At 40.0% G+C, this 10,956-nt stretch overlaps 1 long non-coding RNA gene across 2 annotated transcripts; it reads right to left on the minus strand.

The window, feature by feature from the left end:
* Window positions 1-1,802: 1,802 nt before the first annotated feature.
* Window positions 1,803-10,060, minus strand: LOC140885498 (uncharacterized). Of its 2 annotated transcripts, XR_012150967.1 has the most exons (5): window positions 10,008-10,060; window positions 9,876-9,918; window positions 2,701-2,763; window positions 2,569-2,611; window positions 1,803-2,026 (listed from the first exon to the last, which is right to left on the minus strand). It is a non-coding gene; the product is annotated as an uncharacterized lncRNA (long non-coding RNA). The 2 variants fall into 2 exon arrangements; XR_012150966.1 differs by lacking the exons at window positions 9,876-9,918; window positions 10,008-10,060 and adding an exon at window positions 3,132-3,261.
* Between the last annotated feature and the right edge of the window lie 896 nt (window positions 10,061-10,956).

A 10,956-nucleotide genomic window follows, 5' to 3' on the forward strand; every position in this document is an offset into this window, starting at 1 on the left:
TTGTCAAACACTAAAACGATATTTTCAATTTCAAATCCCACAAAATCCCGTCCAATTCCCGTGATCCAAACACAATGTAACCCTTTTACACGGTCCAAGTTCCGGCCCATGCTCATTTTCCCTTCTCCAAGCTATAGCCTATGGATCACGTTTCTTTCTCCCCTCTCCATTTCTTTTCCTGTTCTCGATCGGCACTCTTACTTATCCTCCTTCAACCATCGGCCGCCGCAGCATGACATTTTTCAAGTGATGTTTCTCCTCCAGGCGAGCTGCTCGAGTTCCTCCATCCTTCCTTAACTCGGCCTACAAATATTGAGCTCCTCCCCATTTCTGATCTTCCATGGTTTAGGCAATATTTATGGGTTTATTTGGACACCAAGTATATTATTACGATTGTATGCTTGTTTCTTGCTTGCCTTTCATTATTTTTGGATTTAAGAATAGCAACTCGTTTTATTTCTGATTTCTTGTTGGGTCGTTCGAAGTCCAAGTTCTCCGTGTGTTTAGCTAAGCGTTGTTTCTAGGCTCCTTTTTGATGTGTCGCTCATACTCATGGTCGGTGTGTATATATTTCTTGTGATGAATGGGGATATTTTGTTGAGTCTCAAGCTTTTGTGCATTGCACCCCTCCCCTGTTCGTGAGCGTGAGTTTTCGTTGATTGAGTTTTGTTTGTAAATCGGATGATGATATAGGAGCTACCATGGGTGAGAAAGTAGCTCACATGGTAGCACCTAGGGTGTGAGAGTTGGCTAGCAAATGTTGAGGTGAGGGTTTGTTGATCGTATGTTGTAGGAGCTGGGTTTCTGGAAATTGGCTTGGGGCAGGACTCTCACGAGCTGGGTTTTGTCTCAAGGACGAGCTGTTTCGAACTGAGAATTGGCTCAAGGGCAGGGACTATTTTGAGTTGGGAATTTGATTTGGCTTGTGAAAGAGTCAGTCTTAGGGGCTGAGGCCGATTGTTCTAGGCTTGAGGAAGGGCTGGTTCTAAGGGTGCGAGTGAGTCTAAGAGGTGGTCTTGGCCTTGGTTTATAAGTTGGGATAAAGGGCGTCTAATGGATTAAATTTAGAAGGGAGAATAGATTAAGGTAAGTGGGAAGAATTTTTGTAAGGATTGGGACTGCCCAGAAACAAGTGTGTGAAAAAGGGTATAAATCAGAATTTGGCTAAGGGCTTGGGACATGAATTAGCCTAGGATGTTAGGAATATGTGGTTCAAGAGAAAACGAATTCGGTTAAGTTTAGGTGGAGTTTTTGGCTATTTTTTGTTGGATAGGTGCAGAATTTTGGAGTTTAATGAGGTTGCTGTCCGGAAATGGATTTTTCATAAAATGATTTAATAGGAATAGTGTGATGACCCGAGTTCTAATCTCTCATTAATCTCATTAATCATTATTAAACCATGTTAGACAATAATCAAAGTCTAAACAAAAGAATAAAAATTTTTTTTTTTTTAAAAATAAATTGCTCTGCGCACGCGCGGGCATCACCCCTTGCGCGCGCGCCGGCCAATGGGACCGAGGCCCCCTGGCTTGGCTCGCGCGCGCACGAGCAGGAGCTCGCCGTGCGCCAGCCAAACCAACAGAAAAAAAATATGGCTCAGCTGCTGTCAAAAACGAGATCATGCCTATGATTGATTCAAGATCATGTCCTACCAAAGTCTAGACATGGTTTAATCAATCATAACATCTAACATGCATTCTAACATGCTATAATTGTTAGGAATAAACCATTCCAAGGCTTTACAACATAATCATAATTCTCATAACATGCAATAACATTATCATATATCAAGTTCAAGACACCTTATGTTGATTCAAGGATTTACAACATATTTCCAATCCTATAAACATCAACAAAACCACAACTCAATCATCTACAAGTCTTGGTACAAGTATCTTCTAACATGATCATGTTTAAGACTCAATAAACTTCATGACAGCACACATAACTCCTAACTCGGATCCTCACGCTATATCGATTTCATCCCTTGTTCTTTAAGTCCGCCTTTGCCCGGTTCCACTTCCTCCTATTGCAATGACACATACAACAAAACAATAGCCGGATAACTCCGGTGAGAAATAGATTTCCCAGTAAAAGCAACTAAACATGCATAATCAATATCACAATCATGATATAGAAGTAAATACAATGCATGCTTTCAAAACAAGGTTCATTTCGTCATTCATCGACTGGGATCCCGAGAAGAAGATATCATAGCTAATCCACCGACACACCCTATCGAGGTGGGGCTACTATCTTGCTCCTCTAGACTTTGAAGCCATTATATATGTAATTCAGACACTAGGCTAAAACAACCACCCAGGCCATACATATACAATCCCTCAAATCGTCTATTCGAACGTGTCCGTTCATTTCAAATTCAAGGAATAAGTCATCAAGATGAATGCAACATATATCATAATCAAAGCATTCATTATATCAAAGACTTATCCAAGTAATCAAGGTAAAACACATAAGAGCACTTAAGCAAACAAGTATGTGAATTGTGGGAACTCGATACAAACCATCTCGAGTTGTAATCCCAATCAAATAGTAGTCCACTTTTACCTTTCAAATGTGATGTCTAGGATGTCTTTGAGCTTGTCCAATTCTGTCCAAGATCAATTACCAAACACCACTCAAATTCTGTTCAATATCAACTCAACCTTCCACAAGAACTTCAAAGGAAACTCAACCAACCTTGTGTGTTCTTCTATCGGTTTCGAATTCAACGTTCTCGAGTTCACTTGTCCTGTTTACACACTGAAATCATAGCATAACAAACAAGGAATCATCAGCTAATAGTTCAACAACTTCAGATTCCAAGAACAATAGCAAATCATTTCGATTCAAGAGTTCGACGGCATTTCGGTATTACTTCAGCGATCCCGAACAACTCTAAATCATTTCTAACATTCATATCAGATGTTCAACAACTCAACTCAACATATCAGCAAGTATTTATCAATCGAAACATATCTGGAAATCATAAGGACATGATATACACATCACTCTTTAACCAAACTTCAAGAACATCAAAGCTAGAAGATCAAAACCATCAAATTCATTCCAACTTCTGATCCCTGTCCATTTCGAATTCTCAAACCAACATGAAAGACAGAAAAACTTACATCAAATCGAAGGTCTTGTCGAGAGGATTCCAAAACATCTTTCGGAATCGAATTCGGATAACCGTAGCTCAAGATATAAGGATTTGAAGATGAAGATGAAGCTTGAAGATCTCTTGAAAGTTGCTCTCGGTTCTTTTCTTTCCTTGGGCTGAAGAATCTGATGGAATTGCAAGATAATTACACGTGACTAAGCCTAGGAATAACAAGTGTCCCACTAACAATCACAATTTTGCACTTTAGCCCCTCAACTATGCAATAATTGCAGTTCAGTCCTTAATTCCTCCATTCATTCAATTTCAATCCTAATAAATTTAAGAATATTAGAATTTAAATCAAAACTCCAAATATTCCCAAATGAATTATTCTCGGATTAAAAATAAATAATTTCGGGCGTTACAATTCCCCCCCACTAAGACTCGATTTCGTCCTCGAAATCTTAGTAATATCAACAAATCATATCACAGATATCAGATAACAGAAAACTAAAGGAGACTCACATCAAGAAAATAACTCTGGAAATCGTTGTCTCATATCTGATTCAGTCTCCCAAGTCGCTTCTGTAATACCATGACGACTCCACTGAACCTTCACAAGCGGAATAGTCTTCGTACGAAGTTGCTTCTCTTTACGATCAAGAATCTGAATCGGCTTTTCGAAATAACTCAAAGTCTCGTCGAGTTCAGCTTCATCAGATTGAAGTACATGAGATTAATCAGAAAGATACTTTCGAAGCATTGATACATGAAAGACATCATGTATTCCAGATAACGCCGGAGGAAGAGCTAATCGATAGGCAAGATTGCCTATTTTCTCCAGAATTTCATACGGACCAATGTAGCGTGGAGACAACTTCCCTCGCTTGCCAAATCTGACTGTACCTCTGAAAGGAGAAATCTTCAGGAATACTCGATCCCCCTGATCAAAAGACAAAGGTCGACGTCGAATGTTAGCATATTTCGCTTGTCTATCTTGAGCTGTCTTCATTCTTGTCTGAATAAGCTTCACTTGATCAGTCAGATCACATATCATATCAGGGCCAGTGTCAGGTACTTCTGAAATATCATCCCAGTACAAAGGAGATCGACATTTTCTTCCGTATAAAGCTTCAAATGGAGCCATTCCAATACTCGATTGGTAGCTGTTGTTGTACGAGAATTCACAAAGAGGTAATGAATCTTGCCAACTCGTGCCAAAATCAAGCACTACAACTCTCAACATGTCCTCCAATGTCTGAATGGTACGCTCAGACTGCCCGTCTGTTTGTGGATGATAAGCTGTGCTCAAACGAAGCTGAGTACCCAAAGCACTCTGTAAGCTATGCCAGAAGTGAGATGTAAATCGAGGATCACGATCTGATACAATAGACTTCGGCACACCATGTAATCTGACAACTTCACGGACATAAATCTCTGCCATCTGATCATGTCTGTACGTCATACGATAAGGTATAAAACACGCAGACTTCGTCAATCTATCGATAATCACCCAGATAGCATCATAACCTCTAGAAGATCGAGGTAATCTCGTCACGAAATCCATGGAAATATGATCCCATTTCCATTCAGGCACGGATAAACTCTGTAACAAGCCAGGCGGTTTCTTCCTTTCAGCCTTCACCTGTTGGCAGTTCAGACACCGAGATACAAAATCAGTGATATCAGACTTCATTGGTTTCCACCAGTATCGAGTCTTCAGATCATTATACATCTTCCTACCTCCAGGATGAATACTATAACGAATACAATGCGCCTCTGTCAGTATTTGTTGTCGCACATCAGAAATATCAGGCACTACAAGGCGATTGTGAACATAAAGAAGATCATCTCGAACCCGGTATTCAGATACATGCCCTGATCTGACTTTCTCAATCGAATTCTGTATATTCTGATCAAGTTTCTGAGCATCTCGAATTCTTACCAATAAAGCTGGTTCAGCTTTCATTTGATAGAGTCGAAGAGGTTGATAATTCGTATCAAATACTAACCCAGACAGACAACAGTCTTCAATCAAATTTGATACACCAATCGTCGATAAGGACAAAGAACATACCTTTCGACTAAGTGCATCTGCTGCCGCATTCGATTTCCCTGGATAGTACTTAATCTCACAATCAAAGTCTTTAAGCAAATCAAGCCACCTCCGCTGTCTCATATTCAATTCTGACTGTGCAAATAGATACTTCAGACTCTTGTGATCAGAATAAATCTCAAACTGCTCCCCGTACAGATAATGTCGCCAAATCTTCAAAGCAAATACAATGGCGGCCAATTCAAGATCATGAATCGGATATCTGGTTTCGTGAGACTTCAACTGTCTTGAGGCATAAGCAATCACATGTCCTCGCTGCATCAAGACACACCCTAATCCTCGATGAGATGCATCACAGTAAACAGTGAAACCACCAGTACCTGAAGGAATCGTCAAGACTGGTGCACTGGTCAGTCGTGTCTTCAACTCAAGAAAGCTAGATTCACAAGCTTCAGACCAGACAAAAGGAGCATTTTTCTGAGTTAACTGAGTAATTGGCTTCGCAATACTGGAAAAATCTTTGATAAATCGACGATATTACCCAGCCAATCCCATAAAACTCCGGATCTCAGGAACAGATGTCGGTCTTGACCAACTGATCACTGCTTCTACTTTACTTGGATCCACAGAAATACCATTTCCAGATATAATATGTCCAAGAAAGACAACCTGTTTCAGCCAAAACTCACATTTCGAAAGTTTAGCATACAATTTCTCGGCTCGTAAGGTTTTCAAAACTGTTCTCAGATGTTCAGCATGATCAATCAGATTCTTGGAATATATCACAATATCATCAATAAAGATAATTACAAAATCATCGAGATACTTCTGAAACACACGGTTCATCAAAGCCATGAATACAGCTGGAGCATTCGTCAAACCAAACGGCATAACTATAAACTCATAATGGCCATACCTGGTTCTGAACGCAGTCTTAGGAATATCAGAATCCCTAACTCTCAGCTGATGGTATCCAGATCTCAGATCAATCTTGGAATACACAGAAGAACCCTGCAACTGGTCAAATAAATCATCAATACGAGGCAAAGGGTATTTGTTCTTTACCGTAGCCTTGTTCAGTTGCCGGTAATCAATACACAATCTCATTGATCCGTCTTTCTTTCTGACAAACAGAACTGGAGCACCCCAAGGAGAAACACTGGGTCGAATGTATCCCTTGGCCAATAAATCTTCTAACTGTTCTTTCAACTCTTTTAATTCCACTGGTGCCATTCGATATGGTGCCTTCGAAATCGGTGCAGTTCCAGGCATCAGTTCAATGTTGAAGTCAATCTCACGATACGGAGGTAATCCTGGAATCTCATCCGAAAAGACGTCCGCAAATTCACTAACCACTGGCAAGTCAGCCAGGTTCGGGCTAGTTTTCAATGTATCCACCGCATAAACAAGAAATCCCTCTGCTCCTTTCTGCAAAAGTCGGGTCATAGATAATACAGAAATAAGAGGAATCTTAGCACGTGAACCCTTACCATAGAACTTCCATTCTCCAGCCATCTCAGATCTGAATCTCACTACCTTCTGAAAGCAATCGACGGTAGCTCTGTACTTATTCAGCATATCAATTCCAATAATACAATCAAAATCAGACATACCAAGTACAAAACAATCGATCTCAATCTCATTACCCTCATACTGTAGTACACAATTCTTTACTCTCTGAATCGAGATAAGACCCCTCCCCAAAGGAGAAGAAACAGATACTACAACTGGTAATGACTCAACAGGCAAAGAATGCAATGCAACAAATTTGGCAGATAGAAACGTATGGGATGCACCGGTATCAAACAACACATAAGCAGAATAACCAGAAATAGAACAGTTACCTGCAATCACATCATCAGGTGCTCCCTGTGCCTGCTCCTCAGTCAAAGCAAAGACATGAGCCTGCTGTCTCTGAGGCTGATTGCCTGCCTGACTTCCACCTGGTCGAGTCTGCTGCTGTGGATGTGCTGGCTGGAAAGAATGAACAGAAGAGGCCTGTCTTCCAGGTTGAGCCACTGATCGTGATGACTCTGCACCTCTTGCCTGTCCAGTATTTCTCTGAGGACACACCCTTGCAAAATGACCCGTCTGTTGGCATATATGGCACCTCCCAGATACACCTCGGCACTGATCGGTTGGATGATTTCCACCACAACTGTTGCAGAACACTCCTGACTTCTGCTTCGTACCACTGGAACTCGAAGAACTGCTCCCAGACTTCTTAAACAGTTTTCCTCTTGCTTGCAAGAACCCTTTCTTTCCACTGCTACTACCACCTTCAAATCGAAAAGACTGTTGCGGAGTTGGAGCTGCAGGTTGTGACTGTCTCAGAGGTTGTGCGGTATACGAAGCTCCTCGCTGCTGTATCAAACCAGCTTCCGCTCCCTTGGCACTGTTCAAGGCATCAGCAAAGGTATTCGGTCACCTTGTATTCACCAGTGTAAAAACATCCGGACTCAGGCCATTGATAAACTGATCAGCCATAGCCTCGTCACTGTCAGCAACATGTGGAGCAAAACGTAGCAATGTAGAGAATTTTGCAACGTAGTCTTCGATATTCAAATTCCCCTGTTTCAGATTTGCAAACTCAGCCCCTTTATCCTTACGGTAAGACACAGGAAAGAAGCGTTGGTAGAACTCAGTTTTGAAGACATTCCAAGTCAGTACAGTTCCTCTACGCTCCACAGCTCTTTTTGTAGTGAACCACCAGCTCTTCGCAACTTCATGCAACTGGTGCCCAATCAATCTAACTCTCCGTTCATCCCCGTAGTCAAGTGAATCAAATAGCATCTCCATATCATCAAGCCATCCCTCGCATTCAACAGCATTTTCTGTACCTTTCAAAGTAGGCGGCTTGTAGGATTGGAAACGTTTCAGAAGTGTTTCCATAGGAGTTGCTGTCATATCAGTCATATCTCTTGACGTACTTCCCTGTTCATTACTCGGCACTGCAGTAGCTCGAGGCACTATCGGTGTAACAACTGTCGGTGGAGTATGAACTGTCTGTTCTGGCAGAGGAATAGGAACCTGTGGTCGAAGAGAAGGTCTTCCTGGTCGTTGAGACATATCTGATTATCAAAATGGTTAGGATACCAAATCATCAAATTATCTCAGTCCTCCTCTGATCATCTTACCTCTGATCAAGACTCGGTTCTGATTCAGGTGTAAATAAAGAATCGAAGAACAAGTACTCAACAAGACATGCTTCCAATCAAATCCGATAATCAGGTAGCATATCATAATTAACAGATCACATGCCTCTAATCATTCCAGATATTCCAGTAAACATGTGTCGTTAATTATAGTACTCATACTTTCAAATAAAATAAATACAATACTGTAATAAATTACTTGAAAGTAAATCATGCTATCATTTAAACCATGTAATTCAATCACGTAATTAAATCATAGCATAGATCATAAATAAGTAAAGCAGATGACTCGATCTACCCCACTCATTGTCTATCTAAGTCCAGAATTGTCTTGCTCTGATACCACCTGTTGTGATGACCCGAGTTCTAATCTCTCATTAATCTCATTAATCATTATTAAACCATGTTAGACAATAATCAAAGTCTAAACAAAAGAATAAAAATTTTTTTTTTTTTTAAAATAAATTGCTCTGCGCACGCGCGGGCATCACCCCTCGCACGCGCGCCGGCCAATGGGACCGAGGCCCCCTGGCTTGCGCGAGCAGGAGCTCGCCCGTGCGCCAGCCAAACCAACAGAAAAAAATATGGCTCAGCTGCTGTCAAAAACGAGATCATGCCTATGATTGATTCAAGATCATGTCCTACCAAAGTCTAGACATGGTTTAATCAATCATAACATCTAACATGCATTCTAACATGCTATAATTGTTAGGAATAAATCATTCCAAGGCTTTACAACATAATCATAATTCTCATAACATGCAATAACATTATCATATATCAAGTTCAAGACACCTTATGTTGATTCAAGGATTTACAACATATTTCCAATCCTATAAACATCAACAAAACCACAACTCAATCATCTACAAGTCTTGGTACAAGTATCTTCTAACATGATCATGTTTAAGACTCAATAAACTTCATGACAGCACACATAACTCCTAACTCGGATCCTCACGCTATATCGATTTCATCCCTTGTTCTTTAAGTCCGCCTTTGCCCGGTTCCACTTCCTCCTATTGCAATGACACATACAACAAAACAATAGCCGGATAACTCCGGTGAGAAATAGATTTCCCAGTAAAAGCAACTAAACATGCATAATCAATATCACAATCATGATATAGAAGTAAATACAATGCATGCTTTCAAAACAAGGTTCATTTCGTCATTCATCGACTGGGATCCCGAGAAGAAGATATCATAGCTAATCCACCGACACACCCTATCGAGGTGGGGCTACTATCTTGCTCCTCTAGACTTTGAAGCCATTATATATGTAATTCAGACACTAGGCTAAAACAACCACCCAGGCCATACATATACAATCCCTCAAATCGTCTATTCGAACGTGTCCATTCATTTCAAATTCAAGGAATAAGTCATCAAGATGAATGCAACATATATCATAATCAAAGCATTCATTATATCAAAGACTTATCCAAGTAATCAAGGTAAAACACATAAGAGCACTTAAGCAAACAAGTATGTGAATTGTGGGAACTCGATACAAACCATCTCGAGTTGTAATCCCAATCAAATAGTAGTCCACTTTTACCTTTCAAATGTGATGTCTAGGATGTCTTTGAGCTTGTCCAATTCTGTCCAAGATCAATTACCAAACACCACTCAAATTCTGTTCAATATCAACTCAACCTTCCACAAGAACTTCAAAGGAAACTCAACCAACCTTGTGTGTTCTTCTATCGGTTTCGAATTCAACGTTCTCGAGTTCACTTGTCCTGTTTACACACTGAAATCATAGCATAACAAACAAGGAATCATCAGCTAATAGTTCAACAACTTCAGATTCCAAGAACAATAGCAAATCATTTCGATTCAAGAGTTCGACGGCATTTCGGTATTACTTCAGCGATCCCGAACAACTCTAAATCATTTCTAACATTCATATCAGATTTTCAACAACTCAACTCAACATATCAGCAAGTATATATCAATCGAAACATATCTGGAAATCATAAGGACATGATATACACATCACTCTTTAACCAAACTTCAAGAACATCAAAGCTAGAAGATCAAAACCATCAAATTCATTCCAACTTCTGATCCCTGTCCATTTCGAATTCTCAAACCAACATGAAAGACAGAAAAACTTACATCAAATCGAAGGTCTTGTCGAGAGGATTCCAAAACATCTTTCGGAATCAAATTCGGATAACCGTAGCTCAAGATATAAGGATTTGAAGATGAAGATGAAGCTTGAAGATCTCTTGAAAGTTGCTCTCGGTTCTTTTCTTTCCTTGGGCTGAAGAATCTGATGGAATTGCAAGATAATTACACGTGACTAAGCCTAGGAATAACAAGTGTCCCACTAACAATCACAATTTTGCACTTTAGCCCCTCAACTATGCAATAATTGCAATTCAGTCCTTAATTCCTCCATTCATTCAATTTCAATCCTAATCAATTTAAGAATATTAGAATTTAAATCAAAACTCCAAATATTCCCAAATGAATTATTCTCGGATTAAAATTAAATAATTCCGGGCGTTACAAATAGTACTTCGAGGATGATTTCTTAATTTAGTTCTAAGTGTGTGGGAGTTGTGGTTTCAAGCGGAACTATTTTTGAATAATAATTGAGTGAGTTATAAGTTTTACGTGTGAACCGCTCG

This window comes from Henckelia pumila, chromosome 2 (assembly GCF_033568475.1).
Source record: "Henckelia pumila isolate YLH828 chromosome 2, ASM3356847v2, whole genome shotgun sequence".
Lineage (NCBI taxonomy): Eukaryota > Viridiplantae > Streptophyta > Magnoliopsida > Lamiales > Gesneriaceae > Henckelia > Henckelia pumila.